Consider the following 24,648-nt stretch of genomic DNA (forward strand, 5'->3'; position numbering starts at 1 on the left):
ACAATTCCCCGTGCTTCAACAACCGTAAGCATTCTCCAAATCTGTAAATATTACAACTATCAGTTGGGATTACGCCTGTAGCCGAAGTAGCTCAGTTGGGAGAGCGTTAGACTGAAGATCTAAAGGTCCCTGGTTCGATCCAGGGTTTCGGCACTCTTTTCCGTCTGCTCTTAATGTATACAATTCACTGTCTACGCCTGTAATTTGGTTGGAGTTTCAGGTGAAAGATATTCTCCTCTTGGGAATATGGCTTCGTAGACATACAACACAGCTCACTACCAACCACCGCAGTAAAACGCAATAATCGTAGTGAATACATCCTTCCACATAGGGTTAGAATCATCAAAGGCATCCGGCCTTAGAAATGAACCAAATCCCCATTATGTGCTAACCTGAGTGAAGTGGGGAAAATGCCATGGAGAAGAAGAGAAAGGAGAATTAGAGAGTGGAAACTGGTAGATAAGCAAGTTCAGGAGAAATTACTGGAGGGTCCAATACTGTTCCAAGGACACATACAGGAGATATTGATGAGGAATGCCAGAATTTGACTGCAATTATTTAGCGTAGAAAGAGCACAACGTCCGCCTCTGTGGTGTAGTGGTTAGTGTGATTGGCTGCCACAGCCGGAGGCCCGGGCTCGATTCTAGTCACCCGAGATGGTACCTAACTTAAGGCCACGGCCGATTCCTTCCCTCTTCCCTTCCAATCTTCCCATCCCCCCGCAAGGCCCCTGTTCAGCATAGCAGGTGAGGCCGCCTGGGCGAGGTGCTGGTCATCCTCCCCAGTTGTATCCCCAACCCAGAGTCTGAAGCTCCAGGACACTGCCCTTGAGGCGGTAGAGGTAGGATCCCTCGCTGAGTCCGAGGGAAAAACCGACCCTGGAGGGTAAACAGATTAAGAAAGAAAGAAAAATATTCTAGATGAAGACCTACGTTAATGTCCCCCCGCCCCATCTCGCTCTACACTGAAATCCTGGTTACGCTACTGCAGTCCCATCTCTACCGTCTCAACGATTACGTCACCGACTTGGCTAGCGAAACACTTCCCCGTGCTTCAATAGCCGTAAGCATTTTTCAAATCTGTAAATATTACAACTATCAGTTGGGATTATGCCTGTAGCCGAAGTAGCTCAGTTGGGAGAGCGTTAGACTGAAGATCTAAAGGTCCCTGGTTCGATCCCGGGTTTCGGCAATCTTTTCCGTCTGCTCTTAATGTATACAATTCACAGTCTACGCCTGTAATTTGGTTGGAGTTTCAGGTGAAAGATATTCTCCTCTTGGGAATATGGCTTCGTAGACATACAACACAGCTCACTACCAACCACCACATTAAAACGCAATAATCGTAGTGAATACATCCTTCCACATAGGGTTAGAATCATCAAAGGCATCCGGCCTTAGAAATGAACCAAATCCCCATTATGTGCTAACCTGAGTAAAGTGGGGAAAATGCCATGGAGTAGAAGAGAAAGGAGAATTAGAGAGTGGAAACTGGTAGATAAGCAAGTTCAGGAGAAATTAGTGGAGGGTCCAATACTGTTCCAAGGACACATACAGGAGATATTGATGAGGAATGGTAGAATTTGACTGCATTTATTTGCAGCGTAGAAAGAGCAGAACGTCCGCCTCTGTGGTGTAGTGGTTAGTGTGATTGGCTGCCACCTCCGGAGGCCCGGGCTCGATTCTAGGCACCCGAGATGGTACCTAACTTAAGGCCACGGCCGATTCCTTCCCTCTTCCCTTCCAATCTTCCCATCCCCCCGCAAGGCCCCTGTTCAGCATAGCAGATGAGGCCGCCTGCGCGAGGTGCTGGTCATCCTCCCCAGTTGTATCCCCGACCCAGAGTCTGAAGCTCCAGGACACTGCCCTTGAGGCGGTAGAGGTAGGATCCCTCGCTGAGTGCGAGGGAGAAACCGACCCTGGAGTGTAAACAGATTAAGAAAGGAGGAAAAATATTCTAGATGAAGACCTACGTTAATGTCCCCCCGCCCCCTCCCGCTCCACACTGAAATGCTGGTTACGCTACTGCAGTCCCATCTCTACCGTCTCAACGATTACGTCACCGACTTGGCTAGCGAAACATCTCCCCATGCTTCAATAGCCGTAAGCATTCTTCAAATCTCTAAATATTACAGCTATCAGTTGGGAATACGCCTGTATCCGAAGTAGCTCAGTTGGGAGAGCGTTAGACTGAAGATCTAAAGGTCCCTGGTTCGATCCCGGGTTTCGTCAATATTTTTCAGTCTGCTCTTAATGTATACAATTCACAGTCTACGCCTGTAATTGGGTTGGAGTTTCAGGTGAAAGATATTCTCCTCTTGGGAATATGGCTTCGTAGACATACAGCACAGCTCACTACCAACCACCACAGTAAAACGCAATAATCTTAGTGAATACATCCTTCCACATAGGGTTAGAATCATCAAAGGCATCCGGCCTTAGAAATGAACCAAATCCCCATTATGTGCTAACCTGAGTAAAGTGGGGAAAATGCCATGGAGAAGAAGAGAAAGGAGAATTAGAGAGTGGAAACTGGTAGATATGCAAGTTCAGGAGAAATTAGTGGAGGGTCCAATACTGTTCCAAGGACACATACAGGAGATATTGATGAGGAATGGCAGAATTTGACTGCATTTATTTGCAGCGTAGAAAGAGCACAACGTCCGCCTCTGCGGTGTAGTGGTTAGTGTGATTGGCTGCCACCGCCGGAGGCCCGGGCTCGATTCTAGGCACCCGAGATGGTACCTAACTTAAGGCCACGGCCGATTCCTTCCCTCTTCCCTTCCAATCTTCCCATCCCCCCTCAAGGCCCCTGTTCAGCATAGCAGGAGAAGCCGCCTGGGCGAGGTGATGGTCATCCTCCCCAGTTGTATCCCCGACTCAGAGTCTGAAGCTCCAGGACACTGCCCTTGAGGCGGTAGAGGTAGGATCCCTCGCTGAGTCCGAGGGAAAAACCGACCCTGGAGGGTAAACAGATTAAGAAAGAAAGAAAAATATTCTAGATGAAGACCTACGTTAATGTCCCCCGCCCCCTCCCGCTCCACACTGAAATCCTGGTTACGCTACTGCAGTCCCATCTCTACCGTCTCAACGATTACGTCACCGACTTGGCTAGCGAAACACCTCCCCATGCTTCAATAGCCGTAAGCATTCTTCAAATCTGTAAATATTACAACTATCAGTTGGGATTACGCCTGTAGCCGAAGTAGCTCAGTTGGGAGAGCGATAGACTGAAGATCTAAAAGTCCCTGGTTCGATCCCGGGTTTCGGCGATGTTTTTCAGTCTGCTCTTAATATATACAATTCACGGTCTACGCCTGTAATTTGGTTGGAGTTTCAGGTGAAAGATATTCTCCTCTTCGGAATATGGCTTCGTAGACATACAACAGTGAGCCTACCAACCACCACAGTAAAACGCAATAATCGTAGTGAATACATCCTTCCACATAGGGTTAGAATCATCAAAGGCCTGATAGTTGTAATATTTACAGATTTGAAGAATGCTTACGGCTATTGAAGCATGGGGAGGTGTTTCGCTAGCCAAGTCGGTGACGTAATCGTTGAGACGGTAGAGATGGGACTGCAGTAGCGTAACCAGGATTTCAGTGTGGAGCGGGAGGGGGCGGAGGGACATTAACGTAGGTCTTCATCTAGAATATTTTTCTTCCTTTCGTAATCTGTTTACCCTCCAGGGTCGGTTTCTCCCTCGGACTCAGCGAGGGATCCTACCTCTACCGCCTCAAGGGCAGTGTCCTGGAGCTTCAGACTCTGGGTCGGGGATACAACTGGGAGTTGGGAGAGCGATAGACTGAAGATCTAAAGGTCCCTGGTTCGATCCTGGGTTTCGGCAATGTTTTTCAGTCTGCTCTTAATGTATACAATTCACAGTCTACGCCTGTAATTTGGTTGGAGTTTCAGGTGAAAGATATTCTCCTCTTGGGAATATGGCTTCGTAGACATACAACACAGCTCACTACCAACCACCACAGTAAAACGCAATTATCTTAGTGAATACATCCTTACACATAGGGTTAGAATCATCAAAGCCATCCGGCCTTAGAAATGAACCAAATCCCCATTATGTGCTAACCTGAGTAAAGTGGGGAAAATGCCATGGAGAAGAAGAGAAAGGAGAATTAGAGAGTGGAAACTGGTAGATAAGCAAGTTCAGGAGAAATTAGTGGAGGGTCCAATACTGTTCCAAGGACACATACAGGAGATATTGATGAGGAATGGCAGAATTTGACTGCATTTATTTGCAGCGTAGAAAGAGCACAACGTCCGCCTCTGTGGTGTAGTGGTTAGTGTGATTGGCTGCCACCGCCGGAGGCCCGGGCTCGATTCTGGGCACCCGAGATGGTACCTAACTTAAGGCCACGGCCGATTCCTTCCCTCTTCCCTTCCAATCTTTCCATCCCCCCGCAAGGCCCCTGTTCAGCATAGCAGGTGTGGCCGCCTGGGCGAGGTGCTGGTCATCCTCCCCAGTTGTATCCGCGCCCCAGAGTCTGAAGCTCCAGGACACTGCCCTTGAGGCGGTAGAGGTAGGATCCCTCGCTGAGTCCGAGGGAAAAACCGACCCTGGAGGGTAAACAGATTAAGAAAGAAAGAAAAATATTCTAGATGAAGACCTACGTTAATGTCCCCCCGCCCCCTCTCGCTCCACATTGAAATCCTGGTTACGCTACTGCAGTCCCATCTCTACCGTCTCAACGATTACGTCACCGACTTGGCTAGCGAAACACTTCCCCGTGCTTCAATAGCGGTAAGCATTCTTCAAATCTGTAAATATTACAACTATCAGTTGGGATTACGCCTGTAGCCGAAGTAGCTCAGTTGGGAGAGCGTTAGACTGAAGATCTAAAGGTCGCTGGTTCGATCCAGGGTTTCGGCAATCTTTTCCGTCTGCTCTTAATGTATACAATTCACTGTCTACGCCTGTAATTTGGTTGGAGTTTCAGGTGAAAGATATTCTCCTCTAGGGAATATGGCTTCGTAGGCATACAACACAGCTCACTACCAACCACCGCAGTAAAACGCATTAATCGTAGTGAATACATCCTTCCACATAGGGTTAGAATCATCAAAGGCATCCGGCCTTAGAAATGAACCAAATCCCCATTATGTGCTAACCTGAGTAAAGTGGGGAAAATGCCATGGAGAAGAAGAGAAAGGAGAATTAGAGAGTGGAAACTGGTAGATATGCAAGTTCAGGAGAAATTAGTGGAGGGTCCAATACTGTTCCAAGGACACATACAGGAGATATTGATGAGGAATGGCAGAATTTGACTGCATTTATTTGCAGCGTAGAAAGAGCACAACGTCCGCCTCTCTGGTGTAGTGTTTAGTGTGATTGGCTGCCACCGCCAGAGGCCCGGGCTCGATTCTAGGCACCCGAGATGGTACCTAACTTAAGGCCACGGCCGATTCCTTCCCTCTTCCCTTCCAATCTTCCCATCTCCCCGCAAGGCCCCTGTTCAGCATAGCAGGTGAGGCCTCCTGGGCGAGGTGCTGGTCATCCTCCCCAGTTGCGCGCGACCCAGAGTCTGAAGCTCCAGGACACTGCCCTTGAGGCGGTAGAGGTAGGATCCCTCGCTGAGTCCGAGGGAAAAACCGACCCTGGAGGGTAAACAGATTAAGAAAGAAAGAAAAATATTCTAGATGAAGACCTACGTTAATGTCCCCCCGCCCCCTCTCGCTCCACACTGAAATCCTGCTTACGCTACTGCAGTCCCATCTCTACCGTCTCAACGATTACGTCACCGACTTGGCTAGCGAAACACTTCCCCATGCTTCAATAGCCGTAAGCATTCTTCAAATCTGTAAATATTACAACTATCAGTTGGGACTACGCCTGTAGCCGAAGTAGCTCATTTGGGAGAGCGTTAGACTGAAGATCTAAAGGTCCCTGGTTCGATCCCGGGTTTCGGCAATCTTTTCCGTCCGCTCTTAATGTATACAATTCACAGTCCACGCCTGTAATTTGGTTGGAGTTTCAGGTGAAAGATATTCTCCTCTTGGGAATATGGCTTCGTAGACATACAACACAGCTCACTACCAACCACCACAGTAAAACGCAATAATCATAGTGAATACATCCTTCCACATAGGGTTAGAATCATCAAAGGCATCCGGCCTTAGAAATGAACCAAATCCCCATTATGTGCTAACCTGAGTAAAGTGGGGAAAATGCCATTGAGAAGAAGAGAAAGGATAATTAGAGAGTGGAAACTGGTAGATAAGCAAGTTCAGGAGAAATTAGTGGAGGGTCCAATAATGTTCCAAGGACACATACAGGAGATATTGATGAGGAATGGCAGAATTTGACTGCATTTATTTGCAGCGTAGAAGGAGCACAACGTCTGCCGCTGTGGTGTAGTGTTTAGTGTGACTGGCTGCCACCGCCTGAGGCCCGGGCTCGATTCTAGGCACCCGAGATGGTACCTAACTTAGAGCCACGGCCGATTCCTTCCCTCTTCCCTTCCAATCTTCCATTCCCCCGCAAGGCCCCTGTTCAGCATAGCAGGTGAGTCCGCCTGGGCGAGGTACTTGTCATCCTCCTAAGTTGTAACCCCGACCCAGAGTCTGAAGTTCCAGGACACTGCCCTTGAGGCGGTAGAGGTAGGATCCCTCGCTGAGTCCGAGGGAAAAACCGACCCTGGAGGGTAAACAGATTAAGAAAGAAAGAAAAATATTCTACATGAAGACATACGTTAATGTCCCCCCGCCCCCTCTCGCTCTACATTGAAATCCTGGTTACGCTACTGCAGTCCCATCTCTACCGTCTCAACGATTACGTCACCGACTTGGCTAGCGAAACAATTCCCCGTGCTTCAACAACCGTAAGCATTCTCCAAATCTGTAAATATTACAACTATCAGTTGGGATTACGCCTGTAGCCGAAGTAGCTCAGTTGGGAGAGCGTTAGACTGAAGATCTAAAGGTCCCTGGTTCGATCCCGGGTTTCGGCAATCTTTTCCGTCTGCTCTTAATGTATACAATTCACAGTCTACGCCTGTAATTTGGTTGGAGTTTCAGGTGAAAGATATTCTCCTCTTGGGAATATGGCTTCGTAGACATACAACACAGCTCACTACCAACCACCACATTAAAACGCAATAATCGTAGTGAATACATCCTTCCACATAGGGTTAGAATCTTCAAAGGCATCCGGCCTTAGAAATGAACCAAATCCCCATTATGTGCTAACCTGAGTAAAGTGGGGAAAATGCCATGGAGTAGAAGAGAAAGGAGAATTAGAGAGTGGAAACTGGTAGATAAGCAAGTTCAGGAGAAATTAGTGGAGGGTCCAATACTGTTCCAAGGACACATACAGGAGATATTGATGAGGAATGGTAGAATTTGACTGCATTTATTTGCAGCGTAGAAAGAGCAGAACGTCCGCCTCTGTGGTGTAGTGGTTAGTGTGATTGGCTGCCACCTCCGGAGGCCCGGGCTCGATTCTAGGCACCCGAGATGGTACCTAACTTAAGGCCACGGCCGATTCCTTCCCTCTTCCCTTCCAATCTTCCCATCCCCCCGCAAGGCCCCTGTTCAGCATAGCAGGTGAGGCCGCCTGGGCGAGGTGCTGGTCATCCTCCCCAGTTGTATCCCCGACCCAGAGTCTGAAGCTCCAGGACACTGCCCTTGAGGCGGTAGAGGTAGGATCCCTCGCTGAGTCCGAGGGAAAAACCGACCCTGGAGGGTAAACAGATTAAGAAAGAAAGAAAAATATTCTAGATGAAGACCTACGTTAATGTCCCCCCGCCCCCTCTCGCTCCACACTGAAATCCTGGTTACACTACTGCAGTCCCATCTCTACCGTCTCAACGATTACGTCACCGACTTGGCTAGGGAAACACTTCCCCATGCTTCAATAGCCGTAAGCATTCTTCAAATCTGTAAATATTACAACTATCAGTTGGGATTACGCCTGTAGCCGAAGTTGCTCAGTTGGGAGAGCGTTAGACTGAAGATCTAAAGGTCCCTGGTTCGATCCCGGGTTTCGGCAATCTTTTCCGTCTGCTCTCAATGTATACAATTCACAGTCTACGCCTGTAATTTGGTTGGAGTTTCAGGTGAAAGATATTCTCCTCTTGGGAATATGGCTTCGTAGACATACAACACAGCTCACTACCAACCACCACAGTAAAACGCAATAATCGTAGTGAATACATCCTTCCACATAGGGTTAGAATCATCAAAGGCATCCGGCCTTAGAAATGAACCAAATCCCCATTATGTGCTAACCTGAGTAAAGTGGGGAAAATGCCATTGAGAAGAAGAGAAAGGATAATTAGAGAGTGGAAACTGGTAGATAAGCAAGTTCAGGAGAAATTAGTGGAGGGTCCAATACTGTTCCAAGGACACATACAGGAGATATTGATGAGGAATGGCAGAATTTGACTGCATTTATTTGCAGCGTAGAAGGAGCACAACGTCTGCCGCTGTGGTGTAGTGTTTAGTGTGACTGGCTGCCACCGCCTGAGGCCCGGGCTCGATTCTAGGCACCCGAGATTGTACCTAACTTAGAGCCACGGCCGATTCCTTCCCTCTTCCCTTCCAATCTTCCATTCCCCCGCAAGGCCCCTGTTCAGCATAGCAGGTGAGTCCGCCTGGGCGAGGTACTTGTCATCCTCCTAAGTTGTAACCCCGACCCAGAGTCTGAAGTTCCAGGACACTGCCCTTGAGGCGGTAGAGGTAGGATCCCTCGCTGAGTCCGAGGGAAAAACCGACCCTGGAGGGTAAACAGATTAAGAAAGAAAGAAAAATATTCTACATGAAGACCTACGTTAATGTCCCCCCGCCCCCTCTCGCTCTACATTGAAATCCTGGTTACGCTACTGCAGTCCCATCTCTACCGTCTCAACGATTACGTCACCGACTTGGCTAGCGAAACAATTCCCCGTGCTTCAACAACCGTAAGCATTCTCCAAATCTGTAAATATTACAACTATCAGTTGGGATTACGCCTGTAGCCGAAGTAGCTCAGTTGGGAGAGCGTTAGACTGAAGATCTAAAGGTCCCTGGTTCGATCCAGGGTTTCGGCACTCTTTTCCGTCTGCTCTTAATGTATACAATTCACTGTCTACGCCTGTAATTTGGTTGGAGTTTCAGGTGAAAGATATTCTCCTCTTGGGAATATGGCTTCGTAGACATACAACACAGCTCACTACCAACCACCGCAGTAAAACGCAATAATCGTAGTGAATACATCCTTCCACATATTGTTAAAATCATCAAAGGCATCCGGCCTTAGAAATGAACCAAATCCCCATTATGTGCTAACCTGAGTGAAGTGGGGAAAATGCCATGGAGAAGAAGAGAAAGGAGAATTAGAGAGTGGAAACTGGTAGATAAGCAAGTTCAGGAGAAATTACTGGAGGGTCCAATACTGTTCCAAGGACACATACAGGAGATATTGATGAGGAATGCCAGAATTTGACTGCAATTATTTAGCGTAGAAAGAGCACAACGTCCGCCTCTGTGGTGTAGTGGTTAGTGTGATTGGCTGCCACAGCCGGAGGCCCGGGCTCGATTCTAGTCACCCGAGATGGTACCTAACTTAAGGCCACGGCCGATTCCTTCCCTCTTCCCTTCCAATCTTCCCATCCCCCCGCAAGGCCCCTGTTCAGCATAGCAGGTGAGGCCGCCTGGGCGAGGTGCTGGTCATCCTCCCCAGTTGTATCCCCGACCCAGAGTCTGAAGCTCCAGGACACTGCCCTTGAGGCGGTAGAGGTAGGATCCCTCGCTGAGTCCGAGGGAAAAACCGACCCTGGAGGGTAAACAGATTAAGAAAGAAAGAAAAATATTCTAGATGAAGACCTACGTTAATGTCCCCCCGCCCCATCTCGCTCTACACTGAAATCCTGGTTACGCTACTGCAGTCCCATCTCTACCGTCTCAACGATTACGTCACCGACTTGGCTAGCGAAACACTTCCCCGTGCTTCAATAGCCGTAAGCATTTTTCAAATCTGTAAATATTACAACTATCAGTTGGGATTACGCCTGTAGCCGAAGTAGCTCAGTTGGGAGAGCGTTAGACTGAAGATCTAAAGGTCCCTGGTTCGATCCCGGGTTTCGGCAATCTTTTCCGTCTGCTCTTAATGTATACAATTCACAGTCTACGCCTGTAATTTGGTTGGAGTTTCAGGTGAAAGATATTCTCCTCCTGGGAATATGGCTTCGTAGACATACAACACAGCTCACTACCAACCACCACATTAAAACGCAATAATCGTAGTGAATACATCCTTCCACATAGGGTTAGAATCATCAAAGGCATCCGGCCTTAGAAATGAACCAAATCCCCATTATGTGCTAACCTGAGTAAAGTGGGGAAAATGCCATGGAGTAGAAGAGAAAGGAGAATTAGAGAGTGGAAACTGGTAGATAAGCAAGTTCAGGAGAAATTAGTGGAGGGTCCAATACTGTTCCAAGGACACATACAGGAGATATTGATGAGGAATGGTAGAATTTGACTGCATTTATTTGCAGCGTAGAAAGAGCAGAACGTCCGCCTCTGTGGTGTAGTGGTTAGTGTGATTGGCTGCCACCTCCGGAGGACCGGGCTCGATTCTAGGCACCCGAGATGGTACCTAACTTAAGGCCACGGCCGATTCCTTCCCTCTTCCCTTCCAATCTTCCCATCCCCCCGCAAGGCCCCTGTTCAGCATAGCAGGTGAGGCCGCCTGGGCGAGGTGCTGGTCATCCTCCCCAGTTGTATTCCCGACCCAGAGTCTGAAGCTCCAGGACACTGCCCTTGAGGCGGTAGAGGTAGGATCCCTCGCTGAGTCCGAGGGAAAAACCGACCCTGGAGGGTAAACAGATTAAGAAAGAAAGAAAAATATTCTAGATGAAGACCTACGTTAATGTCCCCCCGCCCCCTCTCGCTCCACACTGAAATCCTGGTTACGCTACTGCAGTCCCATCTCTACCGTCTCAACGATTACGTCACCGACTTGGCTAGGGAAACACTTCCCCATGCTTCAATAGCCGTAAGCATTCTTCAAATCTGTAAATATTACAACTATCAGTTGGGATTACGCCTGTAGCCGAAGTTGCTCAGTTGGGAGAGCGTTAGACTGAAGATCTAAAGGTCCCTGGTTCGATCCCGGGTTTCGGCAATCTTTTCCGTCTGCTCTCAATGTATACAATTCACAGTCTACGCCTGTAATTTGGTTGGAGTTTCAGGTGAAAGATATTCTCCTCTTGGGAATATGGCTTCGTAGACATACAACACAGCTCACTACCAACCACCACATTAAAACGCAATAATCGTAGTGAATACATCCTTCCACATAGGGTTAGAATCATCAAAGGCATCCGGCCTTAGAAATGAACCAAATCCCCATTATGTGCTAACCTGAGTAAAGTGGGGAAAATGCCATGGAGTAGAAGAGAAAGGAGAATTAGAGAGTGGAAACTGGTAGATAAGCAAGTTCAGGAGAAATTAGTGGAGGGTCCAATACTGTTCCAAGGACACATACAGGAGATATTGATGAGGAATGGTAGAATTTGACTGCATTTATTTGCAGCGTAGAAAGAGCAGAACGTCCGCCTCTGTGGTGTAGTGGTTAGTGTGATTGGCTGCCACCTCCGGAGGCCCGGGCTCGATTCTAGGCACCCGAGATGGTACCTAACTTAAGGCCACGGCCGATTCCTTCCCTCTTCCCTTCCAATCTTCCCATCCCCCCGCAAGGCCCCTGTTCAGCATAGCAGGTGAGGCCGCCTGGGCGAGGTGCTGGTCATCCTCCCCAGTTGTATCCCCGACCCAGAGTCTGAAGCTCCAGGACACTGCCCTTGAGGCGGTAGAGGTAGGATCCCTCGCTGAGTCCGAGGGAAAAACCGACCCTGGAGGGTAAACAGATTAAGAAAGAAAGAAAAATATTCTAGATGAAGACCTACGTTAATGTCCCCCCGCCCCCTCTCGCTCCACACTGAAATCCTGGTTACGCTACTGCAGTCCCATCTCTACCGTCTCAACGATTACGTCACCGACTTGGCTAGGGAAACACTTCCCCATGCTTCAATAGCCGTAAGCATTCTTCAAATCTGTAAATATTACAACTATCAGTTGGGATTACGCCTGTAGCCGAAGTTGCTCAGTTGGGAGAGCGTTAGACTGAAGATCTAAAGGTCCCTGGTTCGATCCCGGGTTTCGGCAATCTTTTCCGTCTGCTCTCAATGTATACAATTCACAGTCTACGCCTGTAATTTGGTTGGAGTTTCAGGTGAAAGATATTCTCCTCTTGGGAATATGGCTTCGTAGACATACAACACAGCTCACTACCAACCACCACAGTAAAACGCAATAATCGTAGTGAATACATCCTTCCACATAGGGTTAGAATCATCAAAGGCATCCGGCCTTAGAAATGAACCAAATCCCCATTATGTGCTAACCGGAGTAAAGTGGGGAAAATGCCATGGAGAAGAAGAGAAAGGGGAATTAGAGAGTGGAAACTGGTAGATATGCAAGTTCAGGAGAACTTAGTGGAGGGTCCAATACTGTTCCAAGGACACATACAGGACATATTGATGAGGAATGGCAGAATTTGACTGCATTTATTTGCAGCGTAGAAAGAGCACAACGTCCGCCGCTGTGGTGTAGTGTTTAGTGTGATTGGCTGCCACCGCCGGAGGCCCGGGCTCGATTCTAGGCACCCGAGATGGTACCTAACTTAAGGCCACGGCCGATTCCTTCCCTCTTCCCTTCCAATCTTCCCATCCCCCCGCAAGGCCACTGTTCAGCATAGCAGGTGAGGCCGCCTGGGCGAGGTACTGGTCATCCTCCCCGGTTGTATCCCCGACCCAGAGTCTGAAGCTCCAGGACACTGCCTTGAGGCGGTAGATGTAGGATCCCTCGCTGAGTCCGAGGGAAAAACCGACCCTGGAGGGTAAACAGATTAAGAAAGGAAGAAAAATATTCTAGATGAAGACCTACGTTAATGTCCCCCCGCCCCCTCCCGCTCCACACTGAAATCCTGGTTACGCTTTTTGCAGTCCCATCTCTACCGTCTCAACGATTACGTCACCGACTTGGCTAGCGAAACACCTCCCCATGCTTCAATAGCCGTAAGCATTCTTCAAATCTGTAAATATTACAACTATCAGTTGGGATTACGCCTGTAGCCGAAGTAGCTCAGTTGGGAGAGCGTTAGACTGAAGATCTAAAGGTCCCTGGTTCGATCCCGGGTTTCGGCAATCTTTTCCGTCTGCTCTTAATGTATACAATTCACAGTCTACGCCTGTAATTTGGTGAAAGATATTCTCCTCTTGGGAATATGGCTTCGTAGACATACAACACAGCTCACTACCAACCACCACAGTAAAGCGCAATAATCGTAGTGAATACATCCTTCCACATAGAGTTAGAATCATCAAAGGCATCCGGCCTTAGATATGAACCAAATCCCCATTATGTGCTAACCTGAGTAAAGTGGGGAAAATGCGATGGGGAAGAAGAGCAAGGAGAATTAGAGAGTGGAAACTGGTAGATAAGCAAGTTCAGGAGAAATTAGTGGAGGGTCCAATACTGTTCCAAGGACACACACAGGAGATATTGATGAGGAATGGCAGAATTTGACTGCATTTATTTGCAGCGTAGAAAGAGCACAACGTCCGCCTCTGTGGTGTAGTTGTTAGTGTGATTGGCTCCACCGCCGGAAGCCCGGGCTCGATTCTAGGCACCCGAGATTGTACCTAACTTAAGGCCACGGCCGATTCCTTCCCTCTTCCCTTCCAATCTTCCCATACCCTCACAAGGCCCCTGTTCAGCATAGCAGGTGAGGCCGCCTGGGCGAGGTACTGGTCATCCTCCCCTGTTGTATCCCCGACCCAGAGTCTGAAGCTCCAGGACACTGCCCTTGAGGCGTTAGAGGTAGGATCCCTCGCTGAGTCCGAGGGAAAAACCGACCCTGGAGGGTAAACAGATTAAGAAAGGAAGAAAAATATTCTAGATGAGGACCTACGTTAATGTCCCCCCGCCTCTCCCGCTCCACACTGAAATCCCGGTTACGCTACTACAGTCCCATCTCTACCGTCTCAACGATTACGTCACCGACTTGGCTAGCGAAACACCTCCCCATGCTTCAATAGCCGTAAGCATTCTTCAAATCTGTAAATATTACAACTATCTGTCGGGATTACGCCTGTAGCCGAAGTAGCTCAGTTGGGAGAGCGTTAGACTGAAGATCTAAAGGTCCCTGGTTCGATCCCGGGTTTCGGCAATGTTTTTCAGTCTGCTCTTAATGTATACAATTCACAGTCTACGCCTGTAATTTGGTTGGAGTTTCAGGTGAAAGATATTCTCTTCTTGGGAATATGGCTTCGTAGACATACAACACAGCTCACTACCAACTACCACAGTAAAACGCAATAATCCTAGTGAATACATCCTTCCATATAGGGTTAGAATCATCAAAGGCATCCGGCCTTAGAAATGAACCAAATCCCCATTATGTGCTAACCTGAGTAAAGTGGGGAGAATGCCATGGAGAAGAAGAGAAAGGAGAATTAGAGAGTGGAAACTGTTAGATATGCAAGTTCAGGAGAAATTAGTGGAGGGTCCAATACTGTTCCAAGGACACATACAGGAGATATTGATGAGGAATGGCAGAATTTGACTGCATTTATTTGCAGCGTAGAAAGAGCACAACGTCCGCCTCTATGGTGTAGTGGTTAGTGTGATTGGCTGCCACCGCCAGAGACCCGGGCTCGATTCTATGCACCCGAGATGGTACCTAACTTAAGGCCACGACCGATTCCTTCCCTCTTCCCTTCCAATCTTCCCAACCCCCCGCAAGGCCCCTGTTCAGCATAGCAGGTGAGGCCTCCTGGGCGAGGTGCTGGTCATCCTCCCCAGTTGTATCCCCGACCCAGAGTCTGAAGCTCCAGGACACTGCCCTTGAGGCGGTAGAGGTAGGATCCCTCGCTGAGTCCGAGGGAAAAACCGACCCTGGAGGGTAAACTGCTTAAGAAAGAAAGAAAAATATTCTAGATGAAGACCTACGTTAATGTCCCCTCGCCCCCTCCGCTCCACACTGATATCCTGGTTACGCTACTGCAGTCCCATCTCTACCGTCTCAACGATTACGTCACCGACTTGGCTAGCGAAGCACCTCCCCATGCTTCAATAGCCGTAAGCATTCTTCAAATCTGTAAATATTACAACTATCAGTTGGGATTACGCCTGTAGCCGAAGTAGCTCAGTTGGGAGAGCGTTAGACTGAAGATCTAAAGGTCCCTGGTTCGATCCCGGGTTTCGGCAATGTTTTTCAGTCTGCTCTTAATGTATACAATTCACAGTCTACGCCTGTAATTTGGTTGGAGTTTCAGGTGAAAGATATTCTCCTCTTGGGAATATGGCTTCGTAGACATACAACACAGCTCACTACCAACCACCACATTAAAACGCAATAATCGTAGTGAATACATCCTTCCACATAGGGTTAGAATCATCAAAGGCATCCGGCCTTAGAAATGAACCAAATCCCCATTATGTGCTAACCTGAGTAACGTGGGGAAAATGCCATGGAGAAGAAGAGAAAGGAGAATTAGAGAGTGGAAACTGGTAGATAAGCAAGTTCAGGAGAAATTAGTGGAGGGTCCTCCAAGGACACATACAGGAGATATTGATGAGGAATGGCAGAATTTGACTGCATTTATTTGCAGCGTAGAAAGAGCACAACGTCCACCTCTGTGGTGTAGTGGTTAGTGTGATTGGCTGCCACAGCCGGAGGCCCGGGCTCGATTCTAGTCACCCGAGATGGTACCTAACTTAAGGCCACGGCCGATTCCTACCCTCTTCCCTTCCAATCTTCCCATCCCCCCGCAAGGCCCCTGTTCAGCATAGCAGGTGAGGCCGCCTGGGCGAGGTGCTGGTCATCCTCCCCTGTTGTATCCCCGACCCAGAGTCTGAAGCTCCAGGACACTGCCCTTGAGGCGGTAGAGGTAGGATCCCTCGCTGAGTCCGAGGGAAAAACCGACCCTGGAGGGTAAACAGATTAAGAAAGAAAGAAAAATATTCTAGATGAAGACCTACGTTAATGTCCCCCCGCCCCATCTCGCTCCACACTGAAATCCTGGTTACGCTACTGCAGTCCCATCTCTACCGTCTCAACGATTACGTCACCGACTTGGCTAGCGAAACACTTCCCCGTGCTTCAATAGCCGTAAGCATTTTTCAAATCTGTAAATATTAAACTATCAGTTGGGATTACGCCTGTAGCCGAAGTAGCTCAGTTGGGAGAGCGTTAGACTGAAGATCTAAAGGTCCCTGGTTCGATCCCGGGTTTCGGCAATCTCTTCCGTCTGCTCTTAATGTATACAATTCACAGTCTACGCCTGTAATTTGGTTGGAGTTTCAGGTGAAACTGGTAGATAAGCAAGTTCAGGAGAAATTACTGGAGGGTCCAATACTGTTCCAAGGACACATACAGGAGATATTGATGAGGAATGGCAGAATTTGACTGCATTTATTTGCAGCGTAGAAAGAGCACAACGTCCGCCTCTGTGGTGTAGTGGTTAGTGTGATTGGCTGCCACAGCCCTTGGGAATATGGCTTCGTAGACATACAACACAGCTCACTACCAACCACCACAGTAAAACGCAATAATCGTAGTGAATACATCCTTCCACATAGGGTTAGAATCATCAAAGAAATGAACCAAATCCCCATTATGTGCTAACCTGAGTAAAGTGGGGAAAATGCCATGGAGAAGAAGAGAAAGGAGAATTAGAGAGTGGAAACTGGTAGATAAGCAAGTTCAGGAGAAATTAGTGGAGGGTCCTCCAAGGACACATACAGGAGATATTGATGAGGAATGGCAGAATTTGACTGCATTTATTTGCAGCGTAGAAAGAGCACAACTTCCGCCGCTGTGGTGTAGTGTTTAGTGTGATTGGCTGCCACCGCCGGAGGCCCGGGCTCGATTCTAGGCACCCGAGATGGTACCTAACTTAAGGCCACGGCCGATTCCTTCCCTCTTCCCTTCCAATCTTCCCATCCCCCCGCAAGGCCCCTGTTCAGCATAGCAGGTGAGGCCGCCTGGGCGAGGTACTGGTCATCCTCCCCGGTTGTATCCCCGACCCAGAGTCTGAAGCTCCAGGACACTGCCCTTGAGGCGGTAGAGGTAGGATCCCTCGCTGAGTCCGAGGGAAAAACCGACCCTGGAGGGTAAACAGATTAAGAAAGGAAGAAAAATATTCTAGATGAAGACCTACGTTAATGTCCCCCCGCCCCCTCCCGCTCCACACTGAAATACTGGTTACGCTACTGCAGTCCCATCTCTACCGTCTCAACGATTACGTCACCGACTTGGCTAGCGAAACACCTCCCCATGCTTCAATAGCCGTAAGCATTCTTCAAATCTGTAAATATTACAACTATCAGTTGGGATTACGCCTGTAGCCGAAGTAGCTCAGTTGGGAGAGCGTTAGACTGAAGATCTAAAGGTCCCTGGTTCGATCCCGGGTTTCGGCAATGTTTTTCAGTCTGCTCTTAATGTATACAATTCACAGTCTACGCCTGTAATTTGGTTGGAGTTTGAGGTGAAAGATATTTTCCTCTTGGGAATATGGCTTCGTAGACATACAACACAGCTCACTACCAACCACCACAGTAAAACGGAATAATCGTAGTGAATACATCCTTCCACATAGGGTTAGAATCATCAAAGGCATCCGGCCTTAGAAATGAACCAAATCCCCATTATGTGCTAACCTGAGTAAAGTGGGGAAAATGCCATGGAGAAGAAGAGAAAGGAGAATTAGAGAGTGGAAACTGGTAGATAAGCAAGTTCAGGAGAAATTAGTGGAATGTCCCCCAAGGACACATACAGGAGATATTGATGAGGAATGGCAGAATTTGACTGCATTTATTTGCAGCGTAGAAAGAGCACAACGTCCACCTCTGTGGTGTAGTGGTTAGTGTGATTGGCTGCCACCGCCGGAGGCCCGGGCTCGATTCTAGGCACCCGAGATGGTACCTAACTTAAGGCCACGGCCGATTCCTTCCCTCTTCCCTTCCAATCTTCCCATCCCCCCGCAAGGCCCCTGTTCAGCATAGCAGGTGAGGCCGCCTGGGCGAGGTGCTGGTCATCCTCCCCAGTTGTATCCCCGACCCAGAGTCTGAAGCTCCAGGACACTGCCCTTGAGGCGGTAGAGGTAGGATCCCTCGCTGAGTCCGAGGGAAAAACCGACCCTGGAGGGTAAACAGATTAAGAAAGAAAGAAAAATATTCTAGATGAAGACCTACGTTAATGTCCCCCAGCCCCCTCTCGCTCCACACTGAAATCCTGGTTACGCTACTGCAGTCCCATCTCTACCGTATCAACGATTACGTCACCGACTTGGCTAGCGAAACACCTCCCCATGCTTCAATAGCCGTAAGCATTCTTCAAATCTGTAAATATTACAACTATCAGTTGGGATTACGCCTGTAGCCGAAGTAGCTCAGTTGGGAGAGCGTTAGACTGAAGATCTAAAGGTCCCTGGTTCGATCCCGGGTTTCGGCGATGTTTTTCAGTCTGCTCTTAATGTACACAATTCACAGTCTACGCCTGTAATTTGGTTGGAGTTTCAGGTGAAAGATATTTTCCTCTTGGGAATATGGCTTCGTAGACATACAACACAGCTCACTACCAACCACCACAGTAAAACGCAATAATCGTAGTGAATACATCCTTCCACATAGGGTTAGAATCATCAAAGGCATCCGGCCTTAGAAATGAACCAAACACCCATTATGTGCTAACCGGAGTAAAGTGGGGAAAATGCCATGGAGAAGAAGAGAAAGGAGAATTAGAGAGTGGAAACTGGTAGATATGCAAGTTCAGGAGAAATTAGTGGAGGGTCCAATACTGTTCCAAGGACACATACAGGAGATATTGATGAGGAATGGCAGAATTTGACTGCATTTATTTGCAGCGTAGAAAGAGCACAACTTCCGCCGCTGTGGTGTAGTGTTTAGTGTGATTGGCTGCCACCGCCGGAGGCCCGGGCTCGATTCTAGGCACCCGAGATGGTACCTAACTTAAGGCCACGGCCGATTCCTTCCCTCTTCCCTTCCAATCTTCCCATCCCCCCGCAAGGCCCCTGTTCAGCATAGCAGGTGAGGCCGCCTGGGCGAGGTACTGGTCATCCTCCCCGGTTGTATCCCCGACCCAGAGTCTGAAGCTCCAGGACACTGCCCTTGAGGCGGTAGAGGTAGGATCCCTCGCTGAGTCCGAGGGAAAAACCGACCCTGGAGGGTAAACAGATTAAGAAAGGAAGAAAAATATTCTATATGAAGACCTACGTTAATGTCCCCCCGCCCCCTCCCGCTCCACACTGAAATACTGGTTACGCTACTGCAGTCCCATCTCTACCGTCTCAACGATTACGTCACCGACTTGGCTAGCGAAACACCTCCCCATGCTTCAATAGCCGTAAGCATTCTTCAAATCTGTAAATATTACAACTATCAGTTGGGATTACGCCTGTAGCCGAAGTAGCTCAGTTGGGAGAGCGTTAGACTGAAGATCTAAAGGTCCCTGGTTCGATCCCGGGTTTCGGCAATGTTTTTCAGTCTGCTCTTAATGTATACAATTCACAGTCTACGCCTGTAATTTGGTTGGAGGTTGAGGTGAACGATATTTTCCTCTTGGGAATATGGCTTCGTAGACATACAACACAGCTCACTACCAACCACCACAGTAAAACGCAATAATCGTAGTGAATACATCCTTCCACATAGGGTTAGAATCATCAAAGGCATCCGGCCTTAGAAATGAACCAAATCCCCATTATGTGCTAACCTGAGTAAAGTGGGGAAAATGCCATGGAGAAGAAGAGAAAGGAGAATTAGAGAGTGGAAACTGGTAGATAAGCAAGTTCAGGAGAAATTACTGGAGGGTCCAATACAGTTCCAAGGACACATACAGGAGATATTGATGAGGAATGGCAGAATTTGACTGCATTTATTTGCAGCGTAGAAAGAGCACAACGTCCGCCTCTGTGGTGTAGTGGTTAGTGTGATTGGCTGCCACAGCCGGAGGCCCGGGCTCGATTCTAGTCACCCGAGATGGTACCTAACTTAAGGCCACGGCCGATTCCTTCCCTCTTCCCTTCCAATCTTCCCATCCCCCCGCAAGGCCCCTGTTCAGCATAGCAGGTGAGGCCGCCTGGGCGAGGTGCTGGTCAACCTCCCCTGTTGTATCCCCGACCCAGAGTCTGAAGCTCCAGGACACTGCCCTTGAGGCGGTAGAGGTAGGATCCCTCGCTGAGTCCGAGGGAAAAACCGACCCTGGAGGGTAAACAGATTAAGAAAGAAAGAAAAATATTCTAGATGAAGACCTACGTTAATGTCCCCCCGCCCCATCTCGCTCCACACTGAAATCCTGGTTACGCTACTGCAGTCCCATCTCTACCGTCTCAACGATTACGTCACCGACTTGGCTAGCGAAACACTTCCCCGTGCTTCAATAGCCGTAAGCATTTTTCAAATCTGTAAATATTAAACTATCAGTTGGGATTACGCCTGTAGCCGAAGTAGCTCAGTTGGGAGAGCGTTAGACTGAAGATCTAAAGGTCCCTGGTTCGATCCCGGGTTTCGGCAATCTTTACCGTCTGCTCTTAATGTATACAATTCACAGTCTACGCCTGTAATTTGGTTGGAGTTTCAGGTGAAACTGGTAGATAAGCAAGTTCAGGAGAAATTACTGGAGGGTCCAATACAGTTCCAAGGACACATACAGGAGATATTGATGAGGAATGGCAGAATTTGACTGCATTTATTTGCAGCGTAGAAAGAGCACAACGTCCGCCTCTGTGGTGTAGTGGTTAGTGTGATTGGCTGCCACAGCACTTGGGAATATGGCTTCGTAGACATACAACACAGCTCACTACCAACCACCACAGTAAAACGCAATAATCGTAGTGAATACATCCTTCCACATAGGGTTAGAATCATCAAAGGCATCCGGCCTTAGAAATGAACCAAATCCCCATTATGTGCTAACCTGAGTAAAGTGGGGAAAATGCCATGGAGAAGAAGAGAAAGGAGAATTAGAGAGTGGAAACTGGTAGATAAGCAAGTTCAGGAGAAATTAGTGGAGGGTCCTCCAAGGACACATACAGGAGATATTGATGAGGAATGGCAGAATTTGACTGCATTTATTTGCAGCGTAGAAAGAGCACAACGTCCGCCGCTGTGGTGTAGTGTTTAGTGTGATTGGCTGCCACCGCCGGAGGCCCGGGCTCGATTCTAGGCACCCGAGATGGTACCTAACTTAAGGCCACGGCCGATTCCTTCCCTCTTCCCTTCCAATCTTCCCATCCCCCCGCAAGGCCACTGTTCAGCATAGCAGGTGAGGCCGCCTGGGCGAGGTACTGGTCATCCTCCCCGGTTGTATCCCCGACCCAGAGTCTGAAGCTCCAGGACACTGCCTTGAGGCGGTAGATGTAGGATCCCTCGCTGAGTCCGAGGGAAAAACCGACCCTGGAGGGTAAACAGATTAAGAAAGGAAGAAAAATATTCTAGATGAAGACCTACGTTAATGTCCCCCCGCCCCCTCCCGCTCCACACTGAAATCCTGGTTACGCTTTTTGCAGTCCCATCTCTACCGTCTCAACGATTACGTCACCGACTTGGCTAGCGAAACACCTCCCCATGCTTCAATAGCCGTAAGCATTCTTCAAATCTGTAAATATTACAACTATCAGTTGGGATTACGCCTGTAGCCGAAGTAGCTCAGTTGGGAGAGCGTTAGACTGAAGATCTAAAGGTCCCTGGTTCGATCCCGGGTTTCGGCAATCTTTTCCGTCTGCTCTTAATGTATACAATTCACAGTCTACGCCTGTAATTTGGTGAAAGATATTCTCCTCTTGGGAATATGGCTTCGTAGACATACAACACAGCTCACTACCAACCACCACAGTAAAGCGCAATAATCGTAGTGAATACATCCTTCCACATAGAGTTAGAATCATCAAAGGCATCCGGCCTTAGATATGAACCAAATCCCCATTATGTGCTAACCTGAGTAAAGTGGGGAAAATGCGATGGGGAAGAAGAGCAAGGAGAATTAGAGAGTGGAAACTGGTAGATAAGCAAGTTCAGGAGAAATTAGTGGAGGGTCCAATACTGTTCCAAGGACACACACAGGAGATATTGATGAGGAATGGCAGAATTTGACTGCATTTATTTGCAGCGTAGAAAGAGCACAACGTCCGCCTCTGTGGTGTAGTTGTTAGTGTGATTGGCTCCACCGCCGGAAGCCCGGGCTCGATTCTAGGCACCCGAGATTGTACCTAACTTAAGGCCACGGCCGATTCCTTCCCTCTTCCCTTCCAATCTTCCCATACCCTCACAAGGCCCCTGTTCAGCATAGCAGGTGAGGCCGCCTGGGCGAGGTACTGGTCATCCTCCCCTGTTGTATCCCCGACCCAGAGTCTGAAGCTCCAGGACACTGCCCTTGAGGCGTTAGAGGTAGGATCCCTCGCTGAGTCCGAGGGAAAAACCGACCCTGGAGGGTAAACAGATTAAGAAAGGAAGAAAAATATTCTAGATGAGGACCTACGTTAATGTCCCCCCGCCTCTCCCGCTCCACACTGAAATCCCGGTTACGCTACTACAGTCCCATCTCTACCGTCTCAACGATTACGTCACCGACTTGGCTAGCGAAACACCTCCCCATGCTTCAATAGCCGTAAGCATTCTTCAAATCTGTAAATATTACAACTATCTGTCGGGATTACGCCTGTAGCCGAAGTAGCTCAGTTGGGAGAGCGTTAGACTGAAGATCTAAAGGTCCCTGGTTCGATCCCGGGTTTCGGCAATGTTTTTCAGTCTGCTCTTAATGTATACAATTCACAGTCTACGCCTGTAATTTGGTTGGAGTTTCAGGTGAAAGATATTCTCTTCTTGGGAATATGGCTTCGTAGACATACAACACAGCTCACTACCAACTACCACAGTAAAACGCAATAATCCTAGTGAATACATCCTTCCATATAGGGTTAGAATCATCAAAGGCATCCGGCCTTAGAAATGAACCAAATCCCCATTATGTGCTAACCTGAGTAAAGTGGGGAGAATGCCATGGAGAAGAAGAGAAAGGAGAATTAGAGAGTGGAAACTGTTAGATATGCAAGTTCAGGAGAAATTAGTGGAGGGTCCAATACTGTTCCAAGGACACATACAGGAGATATTGATGAGGAATGGCAGAATTTGACTGCATTTATTTGCAGCGTAGAAAGAGCACAACGTCCGCCTCTATGGTGTAGTGGTTAGTGTGATTGGCTGCCACCGCCAGAGACCCGGGCTCGATTCTATGCACCCGAGATGGTACCTAACTTAAGGCCACGACCGATTCCTTCCCTCTTCCCTTCCAATCTTCCCATCCCCCCGCAAGGCCCCTGTTCAGCATAGCAGGTGAGGCCTCCTGGGCGAGGTGCTGGTCATCCTCCCCAGTTGTATCCCCGACCCAGAGTCTGAAGCTCCAGGACACTGCCCTTGAGGCGGTAGAGGTAGGATCCCTCGCTGAGTCCGAGGGAAAAACCGACCCTGGAGGGTAAACTGCTTAAGAAAGAAAGAAAAATATTCTAGATGAAGACCTACGTTAATGTCCCCTCGCCCCCTCCGCTCCACACTGATATCCTGGTTACGCTACTGCAGTCCCATCTCTACCGTCTCAACGATTACGTCACCGACTTGGCTAGCGAAGCACCTCCCCATGCTTCAATAGCCGTAAGCATTCTTCAAATCTGTAAATATTACAACTATCAGTTGGGATTACGCCTGTAGCCGAAGTAGCTCAGTTGGGAGAGCGTTAGACTGAAGATCTAAAGGTCCCTGGTTCGATCCCGGGTTTCGGCAATGTTTTTCAGTCTGCTCTTAATGTATACAATTCACAGTCTACGCCTGTAATTTGGTTGGAGTTTCAGGTGAAAGATATTCTCCTCTTGGGAATATGGCTTCGTAGACATACAACACAGCTCACTACCAACCACCACATTAAAACGCAATAATCGTAGTGAATACATCCTTCCACATAGGGTTAGAATCATCAAAGGCATCCGGCCTTAGAAATGAACCAAATCCCCATTATGTGCTAACCTGAGTAACGTGGGGAAAATGCCATGGAGAAGAAGAGAAAGGAGAATTAGAGAGTGGAAACTGGTAGATAAGCAAGTTCAGGAGAAATTAGTGGAGGGTCCTCCAAGGACACATACAGGAGATATTGATGAGGAATGGCAGAATTTGACTGCATTTATTTGCAGCGTAGAAAGAGCACAACGTCCACCTCTGTGGTGTAGTGGTTAGTGTGATTGGCTGCCACAGCCGGAGGCCCGGGCTCGATTCTAGTCACCCGAGATGGTACCTAACTTAAGGCCACGGCCGATTCCTACCCTCTTCCCTTCCAATCTTCCCATCCCCCCGCAAGGCCCCTGTTCAGCATAGCAGGTGAGGCCGCCTGGGCGAGGTGCTGGTCATCCTCCCCTGTTGTATCCCCGACCCAGAGTCTGAAGCTCCAGGACACTGCCCTTGAGGCGGTAGAGGTAGGATCCCTCGCTGAGTCCGAGGGAAAAACCGACCCTGGAGGGTAAACAGATTAAGAAAGAAAGAAAAATATTCTAGATGAAGACCTACGTTAATGTCCCCCCGC

General features: G+C 48.5%; 23 non-coding genes across 23 annotated transcripts; all 23 read left to right on the forward strand.

Annotated features, from left to right (window-relative positions):
• Positions 1 to 80: 80 nt before the first annotated feature.
• TRNAF-GAA (transfer RNA phenylalanine (anticodon GAA)) lies at positions 81 to 153 on the forward strand. The gene has a single exon. It is a non-coding gene; the product is annotated as a tRNA-Phe (tRNA).
• Positions 154 to 1,118: 965 nt separating this feature from the next.
• TRNAF-GAA (transfer RNA phenylalanine (anticodon GAA)) lies at positions 1,119 to 1,191 on the forward strand. Its single transcript has one exon. It is a non-coding gene; the product is annotated as a tRNA-Phe (tRNA).
• Positions 1,192 to 2,158: 967 nt separating this feature from the next.
• On the forward strand, positions 2,159 to 2,233 carry TRNAF-GAA (transfer RNA phenylalanine (anticodon GAA)). Its single transcript has one exon. It is a non-coding gene; the product is annotated as a tRNA-Phe (tRNA).
• Positions 2,234 to 3,198: 965 nt separating this feature from the next.
• On the forward strand, positions 3,199 to 3,271 carry TRNAF-GAA (transfer RNA phenylalanine (anticodon GAA)). Its single transcript has one exon. It is a non-coding gene; the product is annotated as a tRNA-Phe (tRNA).
• Positions 3,272 to 4,817: 1,546 nt separating this feature from the next.
• Positions 4,818 to 4,890, forward strand: TRNAF-GAA (transfer RNA phenylalanine (anticodon GAA)). Its single transcript has one exon. It is a non-coding gene; the product is annotated as a tRNA-Phe (tRNA).
• A 965-nt stretch (positions 4,891 to 5,855) lies between these two features.
• Positions 5,856 to 5,928, forward strand: TRNAF-GAA (transfer RNA phenylalanine (anticodon GAA)). Its single transcript has one exon. It is a non-coding gene; the product is annotated as a tRNA-Phe (tRNA).
• Positions 5,929 to 6,894: 966 nt separating this feature from the next.
• On the forward strand, positions 6,895 to 6,967 carry TRNAF-GAA (transfer RNA phenylalanine (anticodon GAA)). The gene has a single exon. It is a non-coding gene; the product is annotated as a tRNA-Phe (tRNA).
• Positions 6,968 to 7,934: 967 nt separating this feature from the next.
• On the forward strand, positions 7,935 to 8,007 carry TRNAF-GAA (transfer RNA phenylalanine (anticodon GAA)). The gene has a single exon. It is a non-coding gene; the product is annotated as a tRNA-Phe (tRNA).
• Positions 8,008 to 8,973: 966 nt separating this feature from the next.
• Positions 8,974 to 9,046, forward strand: TRNAF-GAA (transfer RNA phenylalanine (anticodon GAA)). The gene has a single exon. It is a non-coding gene; the product is annotated as a tRNA-Phe (tRNA).
• A 965-nt stretch (positions 9,047 to 10,011) lies between these two features.
• TRNAF-GAA (transfer RNA phenylalanine (anticodon GAA)) lies at positions 10,012 to 10,084 on the forward strand. The gene has a single exon. It is a non-coding gene; the product is annotated as a tRNA-Phe (tRNA).
• A 967-nt stretch (positions 10,085 to 11,051) lies between these two features.
• TRNAF-GAA (transfer RNA phenylalanine (anticodon GAA)) lies at positions 11,052 to 11,124 on the forward strand. The gene has a single exon. It is a non-coding gene; the product is annotated as a tRNA-Phe (tRNA).
• A 967-nt stretch (positions 11,125 to 12,091) lies between these two features.
• Positions 12,092 to 12,164, forward strand: TRNAF-GAA (transfer RNA phenylalanine (anticodon GAA)). The gene has a single exon. It is a non-coding gene; the product is annotated as a tRNA-Phe (tRNA).
• Positions 12,165 to 13,131: 967 nt separating this feature from the next.
• On the forward strand, positions 13,132 to 13,204 carry TRNAF-GAA (transfer RNA phenylalanine (anticodon GAA)). The gene has a single exon. It is a non-coding gene; the product is annotated as a tRNA-Phe (tRNA).
• A 952-nt stretch (positions 13,205 to 14,156) lies between these two features.
• On the forward strand, positions 14,157 to 14,229 carry TRNAF-GAA (transfer RNA phenylalanine (anticodon GAA)). The gene has a single exon. It is a non-coding gene; the product is annotated as a tRNA-Phe (tRNA).
• A 967-nt stretch (positions 14,230 to 15,196) lies between these two features.
• TRNAF-GAA (transfer RNA phenylalanine (anticodon GAA)) lies at positions 15,197 to 15,269 on the forward strand. The gene has a single exon. It is a non-coding gene; the product is annotated as a tRNA-Phe (tRNA).
• A 959-nt stretch (positions 15,270 to 16,228) lies between these two features.
• Positions 16,229 to 16,301, forward strand: TRNAF-GAA (transfer RNA phenylalanine (anticodon GAA)). The gene has a single exon. It is a non-coding gene; the product is annotated as a tRNA-Phe (tRNA).
• A 1,109-nt stretch (positions 16,302 to 17,410) lies between these two features.
• Positions 17,411 to 17,483, forward strand: TRNAF-GAA (transfer RNA phenylalanine (anticodon GAA)). Its single transcript has one exon. It is a non-coding gene; the product is annotated as a tRNA-Phe (tRNA).
• A 960-nt stretch (positions 17,484 to 18,443) lies between these two features.
• Positions 18,444 to 18,516, forward strand: TRNAF-GAA (transfer RNA phenylalanine (anticodon GAA)). Its single transcript has one exon. It is a non-coding gene; the product is annotated as a tRNA-Phe (tRNA).
• A 968-nt stretch (positions 18,517 to 19,484) lies between these two features.
• On the forward strand, positions 19,485 to 19,557 carry TRNAF-GAA (transfer RNA phenylalanine (anticodon GAA)). The gene has a single exon. It is a non-coding gene; the product is annotated as a tRNA-Phe (tRNA).
• Positions 19,558 to 20,524: 967 nt separating this feature from the next.
• Positions 20,525 to 20,597, forward strand: TRNAF-GAA (transfer RNA phenylalanine (anticodon GAA)). The gene has a single exon. It is a non-coding gene; the product is annotated as a tRNA-Phe (tRNA).
• Positions 20,598 to 21,720: 1,123 nt separating this feature from the next.
• TRNAF-GAA (transfer RNA phenylalanine (anticodon GAA)) lies at positions 21,721 to 21,793 on the forward strand. The gene has a single exon. It is a non-coding gene; the product is annotated as a tRNA-Phe (tRNA).
• Positions 21,794 to 22,745: 952 nt separating this feature from the next.
• Positions 22,746 to 22,818, forward strand: TRNAF-GAA (transfer RNA phenylalanine (anticodon GAA)). Its single transcript has one exon. It is a non-coding gene; the product is annotated as a tRNA-Phe (tRNA).
• A 967-nt stretch (positions 22,819 to 23,785) lies between these two features.
• Positions 23,786 to 23,858, forward strand: TRNAF-GAA (transfer RNA phenylalanine (anticodon GAA)). The gene has a single exon. It is a non-coding gene; the product is annotated as a tRNA-Phe (tRNA).
• Positions 23,859 to 24,648: the final 790 nt, after the last annotated feature.

The sequence above is a fragment of the Anabrus simplex genome, chromosome 2 (assembly GCF_040414725.1).
Source record: "Anabrus simplex isolate iqAnaSimp1 chromosome 2, ASM4041472v1, whole genome shotgun sequence".
In the NCBI taxonomy this organism is placed as follows: domain Eukaryota; kingdom Metazoa; phylum Arthropoda; class Insecta; order Orthoptera; family Tettigoniidae; genus Anabrus; species Anabrus simplex.